This window comes from Protopterus annectens, chromosome 9.part0, assembly GCF_019279795.1.
Source record: "Protopterus annectens isolate FY-2018-M chromosome 9.part0, PAN1.0, whole genome shotgun sequence".
In the NCBI taxonomy this organism is placed as follows: domain Eukaryota; kingdom Metazoa; phylum Chordata; order Ceratodontiformes; family Protopteridae; genus Protopterus; species Protopterus annectens.
Window position 1 is genome coordinate 226,165,775 of NC_056743.1, and position 21,779 is coordinate 226,187,553.

At 44.6% G+C, this 21,779-nt stretch overlaps 1 protein-coding gene across 1 annotated transcript in view; it reads right to left on the reverse strand.

Moving 5' to 3' along the window:
- The window catches only part of PDE3B (phosphodiesterase 3B), a 1,918,808-nt gene that overhangs the window by 659,595 nt on the left and 1,237,434 nt on the right, over nt 1-21,779 (reverse strand). The window lies entirely within an intron of this gene.

Sequence of the window (21,779 nt, forward strand, 5' to 3'; positions counted from 1 at the left end):
TTTAATTCACAAATATCTATGTTACAGAAATGTCAACATTTTTAAATAAAGTTATAATAAATGTTAGTCTCATATACATCAGAGAAGTAGAACAATCAGACCCACATGACAAACTCATTCAAACAAAAGATGGAGAAGTTTAGGCACAAAGTTCTTTCTTTTTATCTAGAACACATAACCACTCAAAGTACTAAACCTATTTATTGCTAAAAATGAACACTGAACATTAAAAGCCAAATAGACATCAGTATGAATGGGTACTTAAAGTACACAGCCCTATGACATGATATGTAAAAATAACTATTACACTACACAAAAGCAACTGACCATTTCAAATTTCATGTCTGTAAAAACATCAGCTTAACACAATACAATACAATACAAAAATGTATTTGTTTCTGGTGTCTGCTGAATGATTGAAAAGTATGGTACTCCCACCTAAATGTGCACAGTTATGGGTTACCTCTGGAGATAAGTGGAGGACTGGTGTGCCACTCTCAAGTTATATGTATCAATCTGGGAAAAATAAACCTGGAGTGGTGTGAAAGCTGCCAGCCCAGACAGCTGGAATTTTGTAAATAATTCTATAATATTTGTCAATAGTAATATGGTTTGTATGCTTGTCTTACAAACGTAAGAAAACTATATGTTATGTTAAACTGCATGTTATGTACTAAGCTTTAAGAATGTAACCACAGTGCACCCTACTGGAAAAGAACAGAAATGTATATACCTGTGTAAATGTATGTTTTCATGATAGAAGTTGGAACATACAGAGTTAACTTGCAAAACTCTGATATAACAAGGTGAAATTGTTTACACCTGTGCTATAAAGTTAGTTAATGCAAAGAGACAGGATGCCTACAGCTAGAGGATTCTTTCTATTGTCTAGAAACAGAAATAATTACAGATTTCAAAGGTAAAAGTATTTAACTGTTTTACGACTTCCAGTTCAGGCAAGCTTCTAAGAGATAAGTATTTTTGACACAGAGGTGTCAAATAGTGATGTCATCCGGCTAACCCAGCAGTCATGTGTATTATTAATTTAAGAATGGTCTCTCAGAGAAAGTCTGTGCATTTTGTATCTTGTCTTGGATCTAGAAACATCCTCTCACCAGCACTTCTGCCTTGCTAATAGTAAGTACTACAGTGAATTATCTTAGAGATAGATAAGAAAATAGCAAAATTATTATGTATTTATGTGAGACTGTCCTGCAATGTTATTTTAAAATATTTCCTGTGATTCTGAAGTCTGTTGTCACTGTGTTGAGTTATTGAGTACTGTCTTGTGCTTTTATTATTTATTAAATATATTTACAGCTTTTAATTGAAGCTGGTTTGTGTAGAAATATTTAAGCTCTTAGCGTACTTGCATATGCATTTGGTGGCACTATACAAGACACTCCTAAATACCCTTGGTCTTGGTCAGAACTACCATTTGGATAAAAGTAACATTACACAGTAGGATTGGACACCCTTTGTAAGGGCCTAATAGTAGTCGATAAGAAGGGGTTGGTGACAGTGGCAACTACCTTACAGTCTGGGCAGAAGGGGGCATAGCTAGTAAACCTGTGCCGGCCTTCCCCAGGAGTGAATGTGTGTTTGTATATAAATCAAATCTCAAAGTGTGTGTGTGCCAGCTACTTACATAGGGACACAAAGCAGTGGTTGGACTGAGAAGGTACTGTAGGTTTTGGCTTGACCACTCAGCTGAGATCTTAACCCTATAGCTGTGCCAGGTGGGAGTCTTATTGGGGATCTGGAGAGAGAGGGAGAAACCAGCCCCAGACTGACTGTGACCTCTGTGTGCTCTTAAGGGAAATTGTATTTTACTGTGTGTGTACTTGTCATCCTCCCAATGTGCACGTCCCTCACTGGTAGTAGTGGTGAGGATTAAGTCTCCTTGATTACTGGGCCAGTGCAAGGGCTTCACACATTAACTGTTTGGCAGTGGTGGGATAGCCACATCACATATTAATTGGTTGATAGTGGTGAGAAAGCCAAATAACTTATTAATTGGCTTGTAGTGGTGTGGATATTGAATTCCTGTAGCTTCTGTACAGTGATCACTGAAGGTGTTTTTGTACTCTAAATCAGCCACTCAGTGAAGACTCAGAGTTCATATCACAATTGTTTTATATGGAAAATGATACCAAAAGTGAGAATACAAACAAAAATCACTAGATTTTAATAAAAATAAATTAAATGAATGTACAATATGATGAAGCACTTTTCATCTGGTCAATGACCAGACTTCCTCAGATAATAAACGCATCACAAATTTCACTTAAGTACTTTAACCTTATCTCAACTGATTTGACTTCAGTAACTAATTAGTTAATAAACTAGTTAATAAAAACAATGATTAACCAGCTAGTACACTCAAATGAAGTGCATAAAAAATATGACAAATTCCTTAATGAATGTTGAATAAATACATAATGCAATGTGTGTGTGTGAACATAACTGAATACAAAAATAATATCCATTACAGAGTTAAAAAATTCAGTAATAAAAACAAAAATAATAAATTCACATAATATTGTGTGCTATTCACACAGTGTCGTTGTATTATTGTCCTCCTTTAGATGTATCTATATTAATCAGCTACGCTACCTGAAATGTGAGATATGAAATTGTGATATAAAAAGGTGTAAAGATGTCTCTGTATACCACTGTCTAAAAATAGGTAACTAATGACAAGGGTCTTGTACTGAGTCCCTAATAAGTTTTAATATATATATTTTTATTCAGCTGTTAGTGAATGAATCCCTACATTGTATTAGTGTTAATGTTTATAATGTTTATAGTCGCACCTTGGGTGATCTAAGTCCCAGAACCTTACGTACATTCATCTAGTCAAATTTCTCAGCTTTAACAAACACTGAATAGAACACGTTTTGTTAAGGCACGGAAAGTGGCAAGCATCTAAACGAATTTGCCACATTAATTCTAATCAGGAATAAGGACCTGGGTCCACCTCTAGGGTCTTTGGCAATGTGGTCGATGACCCTAAATTTGAAGGAGTGTGTTGGGTTTAACTTAATATGGTTGGCCAAAGCATTCTCTGTTTTCTCGTTCCTAAGGTAGTATAAATGCTCATAAACCCGCTCTCTCAATTTGCGATCCATCTTCTCGACATAGAAAGTGGTACATGGTTGGCATTGAGCTAAATATAATACACAGGTCGAATTGAAGTTAAACCTCCCAGATGTTGTGGTAAACTGTTTGTTGCAGACATTGAAATTATACCCTACGTCTATATGTTTGCAGTAATTACATGATTCACATCTTGCAATCCCAGGGTGTCTAACTGTTTTCATATTTAAGTCCTCTAAAATGTTCTTCAAATTACTCCCTCTCTTAAAGGTAAAGGAGGGGCTAGGTCCTAACTTAGAGTGTAAGTTGTAGTCGTCGTTCAATATGCTCCAATTTTTCTTCACTATGGCCTGAATGTCTCTACTCCCAATACTAAAGGTAATCATAAAACTTGTCGGGGACGTAGTCACTACTTGATGTAAACTGTTACTCAGATTAGCATTTGCCCCCTGAGTGGTACCCAACAAGAGTAAATATGTTCCATTAGCCCTTTTATGATGGATCTCTGTAGTGATCTCAGAAATAAGCTCCTTGGGATAACCCCTGGTAATAAACATTTCACAGATTTTTTGACATTCTTTAATAAAATCACTTTCAATAGATACCATCTTAGCAGCTTGAACCAATTGGCCCTTGATTACAGACTTTCTTTGGTGAAAGGGGTGTAAACTGCTGTAATGTAGGGTAGGTATTAGAAAATGTACTTTTCCTAAAAGTCCTAAGTCTTGAGACAACAAGGGTACCAAATTACCACCCTGCAGATGTCCTGATAGAGAATGATTTTGATAATGCAGTACCATGTGTTCATGCAGTTACATGCAGTCAGGCTTGGAGACAAGCACATGGATCTGGTAGCCTGGGGGAGACCCAGACAGACCGCACACTTGCAGCCAGGACTAGTGAGGTGGTTACTTCAGGGAGGGAGCTACACTGGAGCAGCGAGACTGAAGGTGAGCCACAGCTGCTTGTGGGTACTGATGTTCCCTTGGACATAGTAACTGCAAGGGCAGAGGAGAGTAGTAGTACCCAGGCTGACAGTGAGGCACCACTGTCAGAGGATACCTGACTTCCTGTGGAAGGGGAGCTGGGAAGGGTTACGAAGAGAGAGTTGAGACGGGCTCAGTTCTCAGACCCTACACTACAGGGCCTGAGAGAGGTAGCTAGCTAGTGAGGTACCTGATTCTCAAGGGAAGGGGGATTCTGTATACTGGGACAAACAGTTACTGTACAGAGAGTGGACCCCTGAGGGAGGGCTAGAGGGGGAGAGAATACAGCAGTTGGTAGTGCCTACAGCCTACCATCTGGCACTTCTATCCATAGCCCATGACAGGTCATATGGGCATAAAATGTACAAAGAGACATATTATGCAGAACTTATATTGGCCTGGGATGTAACAGGGTACTGCAGGACCTGTGAGCAGTACCAAAAGGTAGGCAAGGCAGGAGACAAGGTCAAAGCTCCTTTGATGCCTTTGCCTGTGATTCAGGAGCCATTTCAGAGGGTAGCTATCGATATTGTGGGGCCTCTGAGTACCCCAAGTTCCACAGGGAAAAAGTACATCCTACTGGTAGTAGATTATGCTACCAGATACCCTGAGGCAGTGGCTCTGTCCTCCACTGAGTCAGAAAAGGTGGCAAATGCTTTGTTAGAGATTTTCAGCAGGCAGGGTAGTTTTCCAAAAAGAAACAATGACTGACAGAGGTGCCAATTTCATGTCAGACCTACTGACTTGTCTGTAGGGTGAAGCACCTAAAGACCCCCCACCACCACCATCCCCACACGTATGGTCTTGCTGAGAGGTTAAACTCTAGACTCAAGACGATGCTATGGGTATTTGTAGACTAGCTTAACAGGGACTGGGACAAATATTTGCTTCATCTGTTTTTGCTTACAGACAGGTTCCCCAGAAATCCACAGGTTTTTCACCCTTTAAGTTGTTGTATGGGGATAGGGTGGGGTGACCTCTAGATTTAATTAGAGATGAGTGAAAGGGTGAATGCAAATCCCACAAATAGTCTGCTGTGGCATATGTCCTAAACTTCAGGACAAGGCTCAGGGAACTCATAGGCTTGGCCCAGGAGAACCTGGCAGAAGCCCAACAGCAGAAAAAAAGTCTGGTATGACAGGAATGCCCGAGCTAGAGAGTATGCTGTAGGGCACAGCAGGTAACTTATATCAGCAACTTAGAAACCAAGCTAAGAAAAGAGTCATTAGTGATAAAAAACCTACTTTCTTATCTAACAACAAAAATGTCAGCACAGCCTACAAAAATTTTGGCAAAACATCAACCACCACCTTAAACCTGGTAAATTCTCCACCCCTGCTTCCCTTACTAGTAATACCGCTGAGCCTTTAGCCTCACAGTGTAACTCTCACCATCACCTCTATCACTTCTCTCTTAGACAGTAAAATAAACCTACCACTCACTGTTCCCTCCTCAAACACTAATGACACATTCTTTCTTTTAAAAAGATTCAAACCACCTATAAAAAAAAAAAACTATGTAAACTAAAACCCTGCTGTCTGTCTGCTGACTAGCTTCCCAATGAATACCTAAAAATAGCTGCTCCTTCCATCGCCTACCCCATATCCATTTTAATAAATGACTATTTCAGAACTGTATATACCCAACCTATGGAAAATTTTGCATATCATATTACTACATAAGGGCAGTGCATCTAGAGATATTACTACCAACCCATTGCCATCCTCTATCCCACAGCAAAAATCCATGAGAAATGTATTCAACAACTCATGAATCACCTCACTATTAACAACCTACTGTTCAGCTCTCAGTATGGTTTCAGACCTAAACATAGTACAAAATACAGCTCTCATAACATTTACCTATACCACATGCCACCTCAAAAATGAAGGACAGCTTGTTTCAGTTATTTTCCTAGACATGTCTAAAGCTTTTGACACAGTATCCCACCAGCTAATTCTCAACAAACTTGCCACTTATAATCTCACTACCTCACCCCTAATATGGTTCCATAGTTATCTGTCAACAGACTACTAAATGGGCAAATAACTTCTCCCCACTATTACCGGTCACCACAGGAGTACCCCAAGGCTCCATACTTGGGCCCCTCCTTTTTGTCATATTTAACAATAACCTTAATACTGCCACCTAACATGCCACCATCATCCAATATGCTGATGATTCCTCTCTTATCTGTTCAGCCTACTCCTCTCAAGAACTCCAACACAATATGTAAACATCTTTCCTGGACATTGAAAGTTACCTCAGCCCAAATAAGACCAAAGTCATTATCTTCTCTAACAAATCATCCAAGCTCAGCTCACCACCCCTCTACATACACTCTTCCAATGGTACAATAATTGAACCCACAAATCAGACCAAGCTGCTTGGAGTTACCATAGAGGATACATTAAAATTTGATAAACACATCTGCCTTACAATTAAAGTCCACTCCAAGTTCAGGGCTCTCTAAAGCGTTAAACCTTACCTTAAACAACAAACTACAATTACTATTGCTAGATCTCACTTGCTATCCACTCTCCTCTACTGCTCTCAGATCTTTATCAACCTATCCAAAGCTGACCTTAATAAACTAGAATCCTGCTACAACAAAATAGTTAGGTTTCCTACCAATCAACCCCATAAAACACACCACTGCACAGTTCTCAGACAACTCAACTGGCTGGAAAGTCCCAATTTGTTAGTGCTACAGCATCTGTCACTTGCTCAGAAAATCATATACAACTCCACTAACTGCCCAGCGCTTTCAAACCTGGTTCAGCTTAACACTAACTGTAGGCTGCTTCGATCTTCCAACAAACTAATGCTAAAAGTGACCCAGTCTCAACTATTATGGCAACTCTCTCTACTCCTATAAAATTGCCAGAGAATGGAATAAGCTTCCTAAGCACATCCAAAAAAATCCTAATCTGTCCGCATTTAAAACGACCCTAAAAGATTACCTAAATACTAACTGGCTTTGCTCGTGTGTTACTCCTGGCTAGTTTTTCTTTCTTTCAATTTGCAGCTTATCTCTTGCATGAGATTCCTATTACTGTTCAGCTCTTGCATAACTTGCACATTATCTCTTTTCTTTTTGGATGTTCTATTCCATAATACAACTTCTTAGATTTGTAACTAACTTATACTGCATACTATGTAACAGTTTCCTATTCCCTTTGCAATTCTTGTGTGGACTTGTAACATGCATGCCTTTTTTTACTATTTGCACTTTTAACTTTAACTAATTTGTGCTACTTTGGTGATTTTTCTCCCTAGGTCTCCGCTGAAAATGGATTTTCTTCCAACCCAGTCAGACACTACCCAGTTAACAAATGTCAATAAATAAATAAATAACGGTTCTCATTCCTATCAGACACAACGAGCTGAAGGCAGATTGGGATAGACCCTGCAAGGTGGTAAGAAAGGTCAGTGAATTTAACTACGTGGTAGAACTGCTAGGCAGGAGGCAGGGGTACAAATTCTACCATGTTAACATGATGAAACTTTACCATGATAGGGAGGCCCTTGTGCTGAGTATTTGCAGTGGATTGCAGGAAGAGTCTGAGGGGGATCTGGTGACTGACCTCCTCAGTGAGGCTCGGACTGACACCTCAGTGGAAGGGGTAGCAATGTCTCAGCACTTATCCCCTACCCAGGTTCGAGAAATACGAGCAGTGTTACAGGAGTTTGGGGACATGTTCAATGGGAAATCAGGGTGCACCCACCTGGTGCAGCACCGTGTGGATACAGGATCCCAAAAGGCCTATTTAGCAGCACCCTTATATGGTGCCTGAGAGAGTCAAGCAATCTCTGAGGGAGGAGATGCAGGAAATGTTGGAACTAGGGATAATTCAGGAGTCCAGCAGTCCCCGAGTCTCCCCACTGGTGTTGGTACCAAAGAAGGATGGCAGCAACAAGTTTGGTGTGGACTACAGGAAATTAAATAGTCACACAGAGTCAGATGCTTACCCCATGCCTAGGACAGATGAAGCCATAGAGCAGCTGGGTGGAGCTAGTATCTTACCACCATTGAGCTTACCAAGGGTTACTGGCAAGTGCCCTCGACTCCCAGTGCTAGACAGAGGTCAGCTTATGTGATTCCTTTTGGCTTGTATGAGTTCACAAAGACGCCCTTTGGGATGAAAAATACTCCAGTGACTTTAGAGAGGCTGGTAGATCATATCGTAGCAGGAGCAGAAGATTTTGCCCTTGCTTACCTAGGTGATATTGCTATCTACAGCCATTCCTGGCAAGAGCACCTTTAACATGTCAAGGAGATGCTGGGCAGACTACACAGGGCAGGGTTGACCATTAAGCCCAGCAATTGTCAGGTGGGTATGGTAGAGGTCTCCTACCTGGGACAAAGAGTGGGGAGTGGTAAGATCAGGCCAGAACTGGCCAAAGTGGAAGCTATTCAGGCATGGACTGCACCTGTTATCAGAAAGCAGGTGAGGGCATTTTTTGGGACAGGAGATTACTACATAAAGTTCATCCCCAGTTATAGTACCATAGCTACTCCCCTCAGAGACCTGTCAATGAAAAACAGGCCAGATAATGTAGTGTGGATATGTGGCCAGGCATCCCAAATGCTTAAAGGAGGTTTGGGAGGACCCCCTGTGTTAGCCAGTCCAGATTACTGCAAATAATTTGATGTGCAGGTGGATGCTTCAAACTATGGGGTGGGGGCTGTACTTAGCCAGACTTCTTCAGAGGAAGAAGAGCACCCAGTGGTTTATCTTTCCAACCCAGCTAGGAATGCTATAAAGCTGTAGAAAAGGAATATCTAGCCATAGTGTGGGTACTGCAGAAACTTCAGCCTTATCTGTATGGAAGGAAATTCACTGTAGTTACAGACCACAATCCCTTAACAGGGCTACATTGAGCCAGCCAGCAAAATGCCAAGTTACTACGGTGGAGCCTAGGGTTGCAAGCATATGATATGACAGTGCAGCACTGCAGTTGGGGTTAGCAATGCCAACGCAGATGGGCTCTCAAGACAGGGAATGGGATATTCCAAGACAGGCTCAACCCTCTCAAGCAATATTTCTCAAGGGTCATTTGTAAAATTAGCTTGAGTTCTCATATGGGGGGGGGGGGTTGTGAAGGCTGCCAGCCCAGCTAGCTGGAACTTTGTAAATAATTCTATGTTATTTGTGAATAGTAATATGCTTTGTATGCATGTCTTACAAATGTAAGAAAACTATATGCTATGTTAAACTGTATGCTATGTACAGAGCTTCAAAAATGTAACCCCAGTGTACCCTACTGGAAATGTATATACCTGTGCAAATGCATGTTTTCATGGTAGATGCTGGAACATACAGAGTTAACTTGAAAACTGAGAAAATAAGTTGACATTGTTTACGACTGTGCTATAAAGTTAGTTAATGCAAAGAGACAGGATGTCCACAGCTAAAGGATTCATTCTATTGTCTGGAAACAGAAATAATTACAGGCTTCAAAGGTAAAAGTATTTAACTGTTTTACGACTTCCAGTCCAGGCAAGCTTCGAAGAGACAAGTATTTTTGGCACAGATGTGTCAAATAGTGATGTCATTCAGCTAACCCAGCAGTAATGTGTATTATTAATTTAAGAACCATCTCTCAGAGAAAGTCTGTGTATTTTGCATCTTGTCTTGGACATAGAAACATCCTCTCACCAGCACTTCTGCCTTGCTAACAGTAAGTACTAAATTACAGTAATCTCCCTTAGAGATAGATAAGAATATATCAAGATTAGTTTAGATGTTTTCTGTATTTATGTGAGACTGCTCTGCAATGTTTTTTTTAAATATTTCCTGTGATTTTGAACTCTGTTGTCACTGTGTTGAGTTACTGAGTATTGTCTTATGCTTTTATTTACTATTAAATATATTTAACACCTTTTAATTGTGGCTGGTTTGTGTAGAGATATTTAAGCTCTTAGTGTACTTGCATATGTATTTGGTGACATTGTATAGGCCACTCCAATAGCTTTAAAGTCTTGGACACATTTACCATTTGGATAATAGTAACATTACACAGCAGAATTGGTTACCCTTTTGGAAGGGCCTTATAGTAACTGATAAGAAGGGGTTGGTGGCAGTTAGTACTACCTTATAGTCTGGGCAGAAGGGGGCATAGCTAGTAAACCTGTGCCAGCCTTCCCCAGGAGTGTCTGTGTGTTTGTATGTAAATCAAATCTCAAAGTGTATGTGTGTTAGCTACTTGGGCAGGGACATGAAGTACTAGTTGGTCAGAGAGGGTGCTGGAGGTTTTGGCTTGACCACTCGGCTATCTTAACCCTACAGCAGTGCCAGTGGGGAAGTCTTATTGGGGATCTGAAGAGAGAGGGAGAAACCAGCCCCAGACTGTGATATTTGTGTGTTCTTAAGGGAAATTGCACTTTACTGTATGTGTACTTGTCATCTTCCCAATGTGCATGTCCCTCACTGGTGCTAGCTGTGAGGACTGAGGCTCTGATTACTGGGCCAGTGCAGGGGCACCACAAGTGGTACCACTAAATTGTTATGGAATTCAAAGGAGTCATAGAATAAATATTTTTCTGGGAATGCATATGTGTGCAACATACCTGAATGTAACAGTATGAATTAGCAAACAATTATACAGTGCTGCTCACAAAAAAAAAAAAAAAAAACATCAAAGTGTGTCACCTGTAGCATTCCCTAAAACACAAACATAACAATAAATCAAATTTCACACAGTAAGGATAAGGAAAAATTACATTTTTTTTTTCCTTGCAGCTGCAGGGTTTGCAAAGCATTTTGCCTTGTGAAATGTTTGGACTTTGTCTCTATAGCTGAATTTGTTGTAGATGTTACATAATCTAAGATGATGCTATGTTCTAATAATCCAATTTGCAAACCATCGACATAATTAATACTTGAAAATAAGAAGTTATGTACTCACCATAACGTTCCATCTGAGTAGGTAGACTTCATTTGTCTGTAACCTTTGGGAATCGGATCCGACCTCGGATCCGAGCCGGCAATCTTTCATAGCTTAGATCCAAGATCCAAGCTCCTAGCTCCTCCCCTTCACCCATAATCCCCTGCCAACCTTGACTGACCTCAGATCAAGTTTGCCCATAACCAATAAGGCTAAAAAAGGAAACTAACTACCTTCCTTAAAGGGCAGAGTAAAAACTTCTGGCCAAATAACATCCGAAGGTCAGGGGGAAGGAGGGTGGGATGGTTGCAGACAAATGAAGTCTACCTACTCAGATGGAATGTTATGGTGAGTACATAACTTCTTAATCTGAAGTAGTTAACTTCATTTGTCAGCAACCTTTGGGACAGAGTCCCCAGCTACCTGTACCTTGGGGCTGCCTTCATGGAAGGATGTTCCGGAGCACTGCAGAGCCAAAGGATGGTCTCCCTCTAGAGATAATATCCAATTTATAATGGTTGATGAAGGTATGAGGTGAAGCCCAAGTGGCTGCTGAGCAAATATCATCCAGGGATACTCTAGACCGAAAGGCAGCAGAAGTAGACATGGACCGAGTAGAGTGGGCACAGACTCCCTGAGGTGCGGGCCTGCCAGAACTTTCATAAGCCAAAAGGATGCATTGTGAAATCCACCTCGACAAGGTGACCTTCGACACAGATTTACCCAAGTTAAATATGGCAAAGGAGACAAACAATTGGTCGGATTGTCTATGAGCAGCCGTTCTATGAATGTAAAAACGGAGCTGTCTATGCACATCTAAAGAATGTAGTTTGTATTCTCCTGTGTTCTGGTATTCAGGAAAGAAAACTGGCAGATTAATGGATTGGTTAATATTTGCCTCGGAAGCAATCTTAGGAAGGAATGAGGGATTGGTCCTGAGGTAAACCCTATCCTTGTGGAAGGACGAGGTTTTACACATAGGGCTTGAAGTTCGGAAACCCTCCTAGCTGAAGTAATAGCGACGAGAAAGGCTGTTTTCCATGACAAATGTTTAAGATCAGCTGAAGCTGCAGGTTCAAAGGGGGGAGCTGTCAAGGCCTGAAGTACTAAAGTCAAATCCCAGGGAGGCACTACTTCCTTTATTGGAGGTCTGAGTAGGAAGGTGCCCTTCAGAAAGGTCTTACATAACTTTGTGGTGATCAATGGACCCAGTTCATTTCCCACGTGGTAATGAGAGATAACTGCTAGTTGAACTTTGACTGTGGAACAGCTAGCCCCCTGATGAAAAAGCCCTGAGAGGAAATCCAAAATGGCGGGCAACGGAGCTGTGAAAAGGTCTAGGTTCTGACGCTCTGCCCAAATAGTGAAACAGCTCCATTTACTCCTATAGACTTTCCTAGTAGAGGGCTTGTGTGCTGCTACTAGGATAGCTTTAACTGGGGAGGAGATACCGGGAGTCCTAGCTACGAGTGGAACTGGAGCAACCAAGCCGTAAGCCTGAGATTGTATAGCTTCGGGACTGGGAGGCCTAGGGGGTGGGAAATCAGATCCGGGGATCTAGAATCCAAGGCGGATTCACCAGATGAGAACAGAGGTAAGGGAACCAAGCTTGACGAGGCCAGAATGGGGCAACAAGGATCATTTTGCTCCCCAACCGACTGGCTTTCTGTAGAAGCTTCAGCATCAGAGGTAGAGGGGGGAAAGCATAGAGTAGACCGGGAGGCCAAGCATGCACCACAGCGTCTCTCGGGAATTCCCCGGCGGGGGGAATTAGAGCGAAGTAGCTGTTGCATTTCATGTTTGAAGGAGAGGCAAAGAGATCGCAACAGGGTTGTCCCCATATGGCAAATATCCCCTTCGCTACCTGGGGATTGAGAGACCACTCATAAGGAGACAGTATGGTGCGACTGAGTTTGTCCGCCAGGATGTTGGACTGTCCCGGAATGTGCGTTGCAATAAGAAAGCGGTTGGTGGAGATCACCCATTCCCACACTCTCATAGCTTTTCGACAGTGTGGGTAGGACCTGGTTCCCCTCTGTTTGTTTATGTACCAGCCCACCGACATGTTGTTTGACTTAACTGCAACTGTTCCTGTAGGAAGAAGGCTCTGAAGTGCTTGCAATGACAACAGCACTGCACTCATCTCTAGAACATTTATATGCAATGAGGTCTCTATTGTTCCACGTGCCTTGGACCGTCCCGACCGCATAATGCCCCCCCCACCCGAGGCGAGAGGCGTCCGTGGTCACCGTGGCGAGTGGAGGGGCCATGGAGAAAGGGCGTCCCGCTTGAAGGTCCGGTGATTGCAACCACCATGCGAGAGCCCTTTTACAAGCCTTGCTGAGGGGAATGGGGTGACCGAGAGTATCGACGGAAGGACCATTGGACTTGGAGAGTCCACTGCAAAACCCTCATGTTCAGGCGAGCCATGGGAAGCAGGGTAATTGCGGCCGCCATGGAGCCCAGCGTCCTCAGGACCAATCCCGCCGGGGGAGCCGACGATAGTAAAATGGCCCACACATGTAGCCTCAGGGTGTGAAGTTGCTCGATGGTTAAGAAGGCTAGTAAGTTGTTGGTGTCTAATCTGGCCCCGATAAAGTCTATCACCTGAGTCGGGTTGGGAAAGGATTTGTCCATGTTGACGGTGATCCCCAGCCAGGGAGCAAGGTGGAGAAAGTAATTCCTGGCTGAGCAGAGTAGATGCTTTGTTGGGGCGGTCAGGAGCCAGTCGTCTATGTATGGAAACACCTGCATTCCCTGGAGCCTCAGGTGGGCCGCTATCACTGCTAATACCTTGGTGAACACCCTGGGGGCTATGGTGAGACCGAAGGGAAGGACCCTGAACTGATAATGACTGGCTCCTAGCCGGAAGCGGAGAAACCTCCTGGATCGTTTGTCCATCAAAATGTGGTAATACACATCCTTGAGGTCTATCGAGCACATCCAGTCGCTCTCCCGCAACAGGGGGAAAATGGATTGAAGGGTGACCATCCGGAACTTTTCTTTGGTTACTGACAGGTTCAAGAGGGAAAGATCGAGGATTGGCCTTAGGTCCCCCGTCTTTTTTGGCACCAAAAAGAACCTGGAGTAGTAACCCGATCCAAACTGGTCTGGGGGGACGTGTTGGATGGCTCTTTTTCCTAAGAGCTGCTCAATTTCCGCAGCTGCAGCCTCCCTCTGATCGGGTGGGATGTCGGGGAGGCGTTTGGGTTGGTGAGGGATGTGAAAAAAGGGAATTTGGTATCCTCTGGATATGATGCGAAGCACCCAGCGGTCTGTTGTGATGGACTCCCAAGCTGCCAGGTGCCTCGAAAAACGTCCCCCGACTGCCTCCAGAGAGGAGCAGTCGGGCAACCCCTCAGGGTCGCTGGGTAATCCGGTCAGAGAAAGCTTCTCTGGACCCACCATTCCTCGGGCCCCCTCTGCCTCTAGGGCGGTGTCCACCCTGTCCCTCCTCTGCCACGGAAGGACTGGGGATCCGGAGCAGACTGGGATTGTTGCGACTTCCAGAACCACATCTTCTTCTGTCCCTTTTGGTTCTTAGAGAAGGACCTTTGGGGAGCAGAGAAGCGGACTCCGACGGCAGACAACGTCTTCCTGTCCTTTTCGTTCTGGACCAAAGTCTCGCGAACGGTCTTGCCAAACAGGGCAGAACCATCGAAAGGGGCATTCGCAAATGACGCCTTGAAGGGTTCTGTGAAATCACAATGCCAGAGCCAGGCCTGACGTCGCATGACGAGGCCTGCTCCGCTGGCTCTAGCGGCTCCCTCTGTGGCGTGGGACAACAGCCGCATAGAGGTGTTAGATATGGACCTGAGAGTGGCCATCCGAGTGGAGTACAACCGTTTGTCCTCCACCAACATGGACTCCAGGGGCGATGCAGCGTACTCTTTGATAAGGTCCCGCTGCAGTCGAATAACATGTGCCATGTAGTTCAGAGACCTCGAGAAGGTCGCTGAACTAAAAGCCCGCTTCCCTAAACGGTCCATCAAACGGGACTCCATGCTCGGTGGATGGACCGAGGGACTCTCCTGAGCTAATTCCCTCTTGGTGGCCGCCGCCACCAACATGGCATCTACGGGGGGACCCTTGCTCCAATGGGACCTCTCGGAGGGCGGACTAAGGATCTTGTCTGGGCATTTGGGGACTGGCTCCACAGTGTCCGGCTCCTTCCACACCCTAGTGGTAATAAGGTCCACTAAGGGGTCAGGCAGAGAGGACACCCAAGAGGTAGATGGGCCTGCTTCGAATGCCTCCAGGAACACGGATTCATCCGAGGAAGCCTTGTGGGCAGACCACCCCCCTCTTATCCTGAGCATTTCCATGATGTCTCCGAAGGAGACATCCTCAGGGGGTGACCTAGGGGAGCCTTCCCCTTCATCCAAATTCGTGTCATCAGTCAAGGACTCGAGGGAGTCCACGTGCCTCCTCTTGCACTTTCGCTTGTGAAGGACGTCCTCGGGGGGGCTGTCCGAGGACGTCTTACCAGCCACGTCCTGTTCCAAGGGAACGACCTGGGACATCGAAGCAGGCTGTCCCTGGGGCCGGGTGATGGAAGCCGGATCCAACAGAGAGGGAGTGCGGGGCAGAGCCGAAGCAAGGACCGGGGGCCTGGAAGCACTCGACAGTGCCCTCTCCACCACATCAAAAGCCGAGGAAGAGCTGCTCTTTCTGGGATCTGAGAGCAGACCCTCGCTCGGATCTGATGGACGGATCGGGGTTGGCGCCGAAGCCATCGGATCAGACAGACCAGTGTGCTCTGACCTAGATGGAGCCGAAGACACACAGATTCCCTCGGATCCGACGCTCAGCCCACGGCTCCGAGAGCCCGGATCCGACAAAAATGGACCCGACAGGCTCGAGGGAAGAGTCGGTGCCGAAGTACCCAAGACTGTCGGCGCCGACCCACCTCCGGCTCCAAGGCTGCTCGCTCCGAACCCGGGAAAAGGGTCGGAGAAGGAGCTATCGGGGCAAAGAAAGGTGTCAAGCTCCCCCCCCGGGGGGGGGGAGGCAGAGGCACTCCCATCTGCAGTTGGGCCTGGAGAAACCTTCGCATCATCCGGTCTAAATCTGCATCGGAAAGGCTACGAGTCGATCTCGACGAGGCCACAGAGGCTGGCCCGGAATGCCGCCTCAATGACCTAGACGGAGATCGGGTCTCCTCCTCCTCGGGGCCCGGTGAGAAGCACAGAGACCAGATCCGAGAAGGGGGAGATCGGGAAGCCCTGGAGGGAGAAGACTGCTTAGCCGGGGGGACCGAAGCGGAGGCCTTGGCCCACCGCTTGTGGTGCTTCTCCTTCCTTTTTTTCTTTCCAGGCCTCCCTCTCCTCCAGAGCTGCAGTGGGAGTTTTAGTCCCGACCGGAGGGTGAGAGGCAGGAGTGGCTGCCGCCGAAGCCGGGGAGGAGGCCACAGAAGCACCGGAGGCTGAAACCGAATCCGGGGGCAAAAGTTTCACTAGGATCAGCTTCGACCTACGGTCCTACAGTGCCCTGGGGTTGAACGCCGCACAGATGAAACACCCAGAGGAAAGGTGTTCAACCCCAAGGCACCGCACACACACACAGAGTGTGGCCATCCGCTGGGGAGAGCTTATGGCTACACTCGGTGCACTTGGAAAAGATAGGTTTTTGGGGTCTCAGACATCTTAAAGAAAAACCCACTCGTTAGGCCCCAAACACACAACACACAGAAGCTACGACCAGCAAAGGGGAGGGAGGGTAAATTTAACTAAAAAGGTATAGACTAGGGTAGTTTTAGCCAAAAAAAAGGAAACCTGACCACAAAACACACTCGTACACTTAAGGGGATAATAAAAAAATTTAAAAACTCTCACAAAACTCTCACAAGACCTTACGAAACCAGGAGCTCAAAAACCTAGCTGCTGACAAGAAGCGCGGCAAACTAGATCTGAGGTCAGTCAGGGTTGGCAGGGGATTATGGGTGAAGGGGAGGAGCTAGGAGCTCGGATCTAAGCTATGAAAGATGGCTGGCTCGGATCTGAAGTCGGATCCGATTCCCAAAGGTTGCTGAGAAATGAAGTTAGCTTCTTCAGATAAAATGTTATGTACTCACCATAACATTCCATCTGCGTTGTCAATTTTCATCCCTCCTTGACTGATGGGTTCAGATCAGAGAAGTTGGATCTGACTTGGCCGCTTGTAAAAGTTCGTGGTAATCCAAAACATTCAAGCTTCTTATTTACCCATAATGTATCCTCCCCATTACCTCAGATCTCATTTGCAAGGAGTAAGAAAGACATACTCTTACAATTTATACACCTACTTGGCCAATTTGAATGAAGTGAAAGGATTGACACCCTTAGAGCGGATGGAGCAATGCCACTTCTGGAGTTAGTAAAGACATGAAAATGCAACCTAATTGTTATATACTCTCGCTCTCCTAGAAGAAACCTAAACAGGCTGGGGGTTGGTGGGAGAGGAGTTGAGGAGGAATGAAAATCAACAACACTGATGGAATGTTATAGTGAGTACATAATTTTTATCTGATATTGGAAATTTTCATTCCTTCCCCGACTGGTGGGACAGATTCTCCATCTACTTAGAACCCTGGGTAGATTCAAGAAAGGATATTTCTGAGCACCATTGAGCTGAAAGATGCTCTACCCCTGGACACCAGATCCAACTTACAATGTGATATATAAAGGTTTTGAGGGGAAGCCCAAGCTGCTGCTGAACAAATATCAACCATGGAAGTCCTTGAGTGGAAGACTGAAGAGGTAGCTACAGCTCTGGTAGAATGAGCTCATACCTTGCACTGCAAGGCCATTCCTGTCTTGTTATAAATAAAAGAGATACAGTCAATGACTTTATAAATAGGTGCGCCCAACTTCAATCCAACAAATGAAACAGAGTTGATCAGTTTTCCTGATATCTTTTTGTCCTATGAAGATAAAAGCATAGCTGTTTATAAACATCTAGCAAGTGTAGTAAATATTCTCCTTTGTTGGATTAATCAAGAAAGAACACTGGAAGATTAATACAATGATTGATGTTGACTTGTGATACCACCTTGGGCAAAAAGGATACATTAAGTTCATAAGGATACTCTATCCTTATGGAAAATGAGATATGGAGGTTTCGCCGACAATGCCTGAAATTCCAAAATTCGTCTGGCGGAGGTGATGGCAACTAAAAATAATGTCTTCCAAGACAAAAATTTAAGGTCACAATCACGGACAGGCTCAAAGGGTGGTAGAATGAAGGACTGCAGTACCAGAATGAGATCCCATGGTGGAGAAGGATCATTAAATGGAGGTTTAAGAAGAATTGTGCCATCCAAAAAAGCTTTGCATAGTTTATGAGGCTAGTGGGTGGCCATCAAATCCATTATAGAAATTAGAAATTTCCGCTAACTGGACTCTCACTGGTGAAGAACTAGCCCCTTGGTTAAAAATTGTGTCAAGAAATCTAGCACATTACTTATTGGTGCCAAAAAATTATCTATGTGCTTTTGAGCAGACCAATGCACAATTCTTTTCCACTTACTAACATATAGTTTTGTAGTGAACGGCTTAAGAGAAGACAGCAAGATGTGAAGCACAAGGGAAGAGAGCATTGACTGCCTGGCTATTATTGGAATTGGAGAAACCAAGCTGTCAGCTTGAGGCTTGGAAGGTCCCGATGTGGCATGCCCGTCAGATGAGACAGGAGTTCCAGAATCGGGTACAGAATCCAAGGTTTGTGAACTAAGTGAGGCCACAGAAAAGGGAAACCCAATCTGCCGAAGGCAAAAATAGGGAGCTGAAGGCAACTTTAGTCCTCAACCTATCAGCTTTCTGAAGGAATTTTGGGATTAGCGCAATTGGGAGATATGCATAAAGTAATCTGCGAGGGGGGGGAATTGTATAGTAGAGCATCCCTCATCGACTCCCCCTGTGGGGGAATCAGGGCTTTGGGGTTCACTGGCCAGTTGTATTTTCATTGTTTCTGCAGTTGGACTTGTGTTGCAAAGTAGCTATGGCACTTGTTTATGGGGGATACGAAGAGATTGAAGCATGGCCAGCCCCATTTGTGGAAGATTTGTTCCAACACTTTCTGATTGTCTGCTAGCAAGTTGGATTCTCCTGGAATATGCATTGCTAATAGAAAGAGATTGGAGGACATTGCCCATTGCCACACACCTAGCTATTCTTGACACAGTGTGTTTTATCTGGCTCCTCTTTGTTTGCGAATGTACCAAACCACAGACATATTTGGCCATTTGAACTGCAATCATTCTTAATGGGAGAGCATCCGGAAAGGCTTGCAATGCTAAAAGCACTGCTCTCAACTCCAGAATGTTGATATGGATATTGGCCTCTTCAGGGGACCATATACCTTGGACTTTCTTTCCCAGGTAATGCCCCTCCCCAAGCTGGGAAGCGTCCATGGTCACTATGGCCTTGGGCTGCGAGGGGACAATTGGATAACCCTGTAATACCTGATCTGATTGACTTCACCATATCAGACTTTTCTTGCAAGTGTTTGTAATTTGTATTGAGGCTGGCAAGGGTAGATGAAAAATTGACCACTAAGATGCGAGCATCCACTGGAGAAATTTTCATGTGAAACATAAGAATGGCTAGAGGAACAAGGGTTACAGCTGGGGCCATTGATCACACAGCTTGTAATAGTAAGTGAGCCAAGATTGTGTTACTGCAAAGTATTTTGTTGACTTGTGGCCTTAAGGTTTGAATTCTGTTGATCTTGTGTTTGGTAGAGCTACTATGAATTCTAGAGTTCGAGTTGACTCTAGATTTGACTTCTCGAAATTTATGGTTATTCCTAGTCTTGTGCAAGTGTGGATGACCTCTTGTTTTGCCATAAGTTTATTCCTGCTCAGAGCAGTAATGAGTCAGTAATCTAAGTATGGAAACACACGGAATCCTTGCAGTCTCAAATAAGCCGCAACCACTGCCATACATTTGAACACCATGAGGGCAGTGGTGATGCCAAAGGGCAGTACTCTGAACTAGTAATGACAGGCTCCCAGCTGGAAGCGCAATAATCTCCTGAATTCCCTGTTTAGTTTTATATGATTGTATGCATCCTGGAGATCTACTGAGCACATCCAGTTGTCCTTTTCCAGAAACAGAAGAATGGACTGAACTGTAATCATCCGTAACTTTGTCTTTCGAACAAATCATTTAGATTGCAGAGATCCAGAATGTGTCTCCAGTCCCATTTTCTTTGGCACTAAAAAAAATCTTAAGTTCTAGATCCTCTGTGGCCTGGGGGGACTTCTTGGATGACTCTTTTGTCTAGTAATTTTTGTGTTTGTATGGCTGCTTGATCCCTTTGATTGGGTGATACATCGGGGAGTTTCTTGGAGGTTGGAGGTGAAAGGGAAAAGAAAACTATATCCTCTGGATACAATCCTCTGCACCCAAATATATTTTATCTCTAGCCAGGCTCTCTGGTGCAGGGACAAATGACCCCAGATTGCCTTCAGATGGGGACAATCAGGCCTCCATTCAGAAGCACTGAAAGGGTTTGCCAAAGAATGAATCGTTGGACCCTTGATGTTGCAGGCCTCCTCGGCTGTGAGAGTGACATCTATCATTTGAGTTTCCCCCTCAGCCTCTATGGGAAGACACTCCACGTGCATCTTGGAAAGATCCTTGTGAATTCTTGGACCACATTTTTACACTTTCCCAGTGATTCTAGAGAAGGATCTTTGGGGAGAGGAAAAAAATACATCCACAGTAGAAAGGGTCTTTCCATCTTTCTCATACATGGATAATGTACCTTTTACTTTTGAGCCAAAAGGAGAGGTGCCGTCAAAAGGAGCATTGATGAATATAAACTTAAAAGACTCTGCAAAGTCACACAAGTGCATCCAGGCGCATCTCCTGATGGCTATGCCTGAACCCACTGCCCTTGAGGTTCCTTCTCCACACTGAAAATCAGCCTCATGGACAAGTTTGATATCAATTGAAGGGTTGCCAACTGTGAGGTGACCAAATCCTTCACCTCCTCAGACATGGTTCCTGCAAGATTCCTGGAACCTCAGAGAGTTCCTTTATTAGATCCCTTTGCAATTTGTGAAATGTGCCAGGTAGTTCATGGACCTCAAGGTGAAGGTCCCTGAAATGTAGACACAATTCCCAAATCTGTCCATGCCCTGCGACTTATTGTCACAGGGATATTACCAGAGGAACTTTTGCTGGCTAGTTCCTTCCAGGTGGATGCTGCTATAACCATGGCATCAAACAAGGGGTCCCTTGAAACAGAACTGTCTTTCTTCTAAAGGAGACATAATTTTGCCAGGTTTCTTTGGTATGGGCTCAATGGAGTCAGGCTCCTTCCACACCCACCGCAAGACCAAATTTAGGAGCTCATCGGCAGGTGGAATCAACCAGGACTTAGATGTGCTGTTACCAAAAGCCTTAAGGAACACAGATCCTCTGACGAAAGATTGCTGGGCTTCCAGCCACCTCTCTGTTATAGGATTTCAAGTATGGTCTCCAAACATGGGGATCCTTTGCCTTCCTCAAAATCTGTGTCTTCTGTGACAGACTCAAGGGAATCTAGATGCTTCTTCGAATATGTCCTCTTCCAAGGGACCTCTTCAGTGGGATAATCTGAGGAGATATTGGAAGAGGTAGAAATACCCAACTGGGTGTTCTAAGGTTTTGGTACTTGCTGCCCCTGTGAAAGGGTAAGCTGAGACTCCTGATGCAGAGCAGGGGATATGGAACCCACTGGAATAGGGACAGTCTGTCTCATGGAAACAGACAGGGCTCTCTCCAAGGTCCTAAAGGCCAACCTTCCAGGAGAGGGACAGGAAGCTGGGTCAGAAAA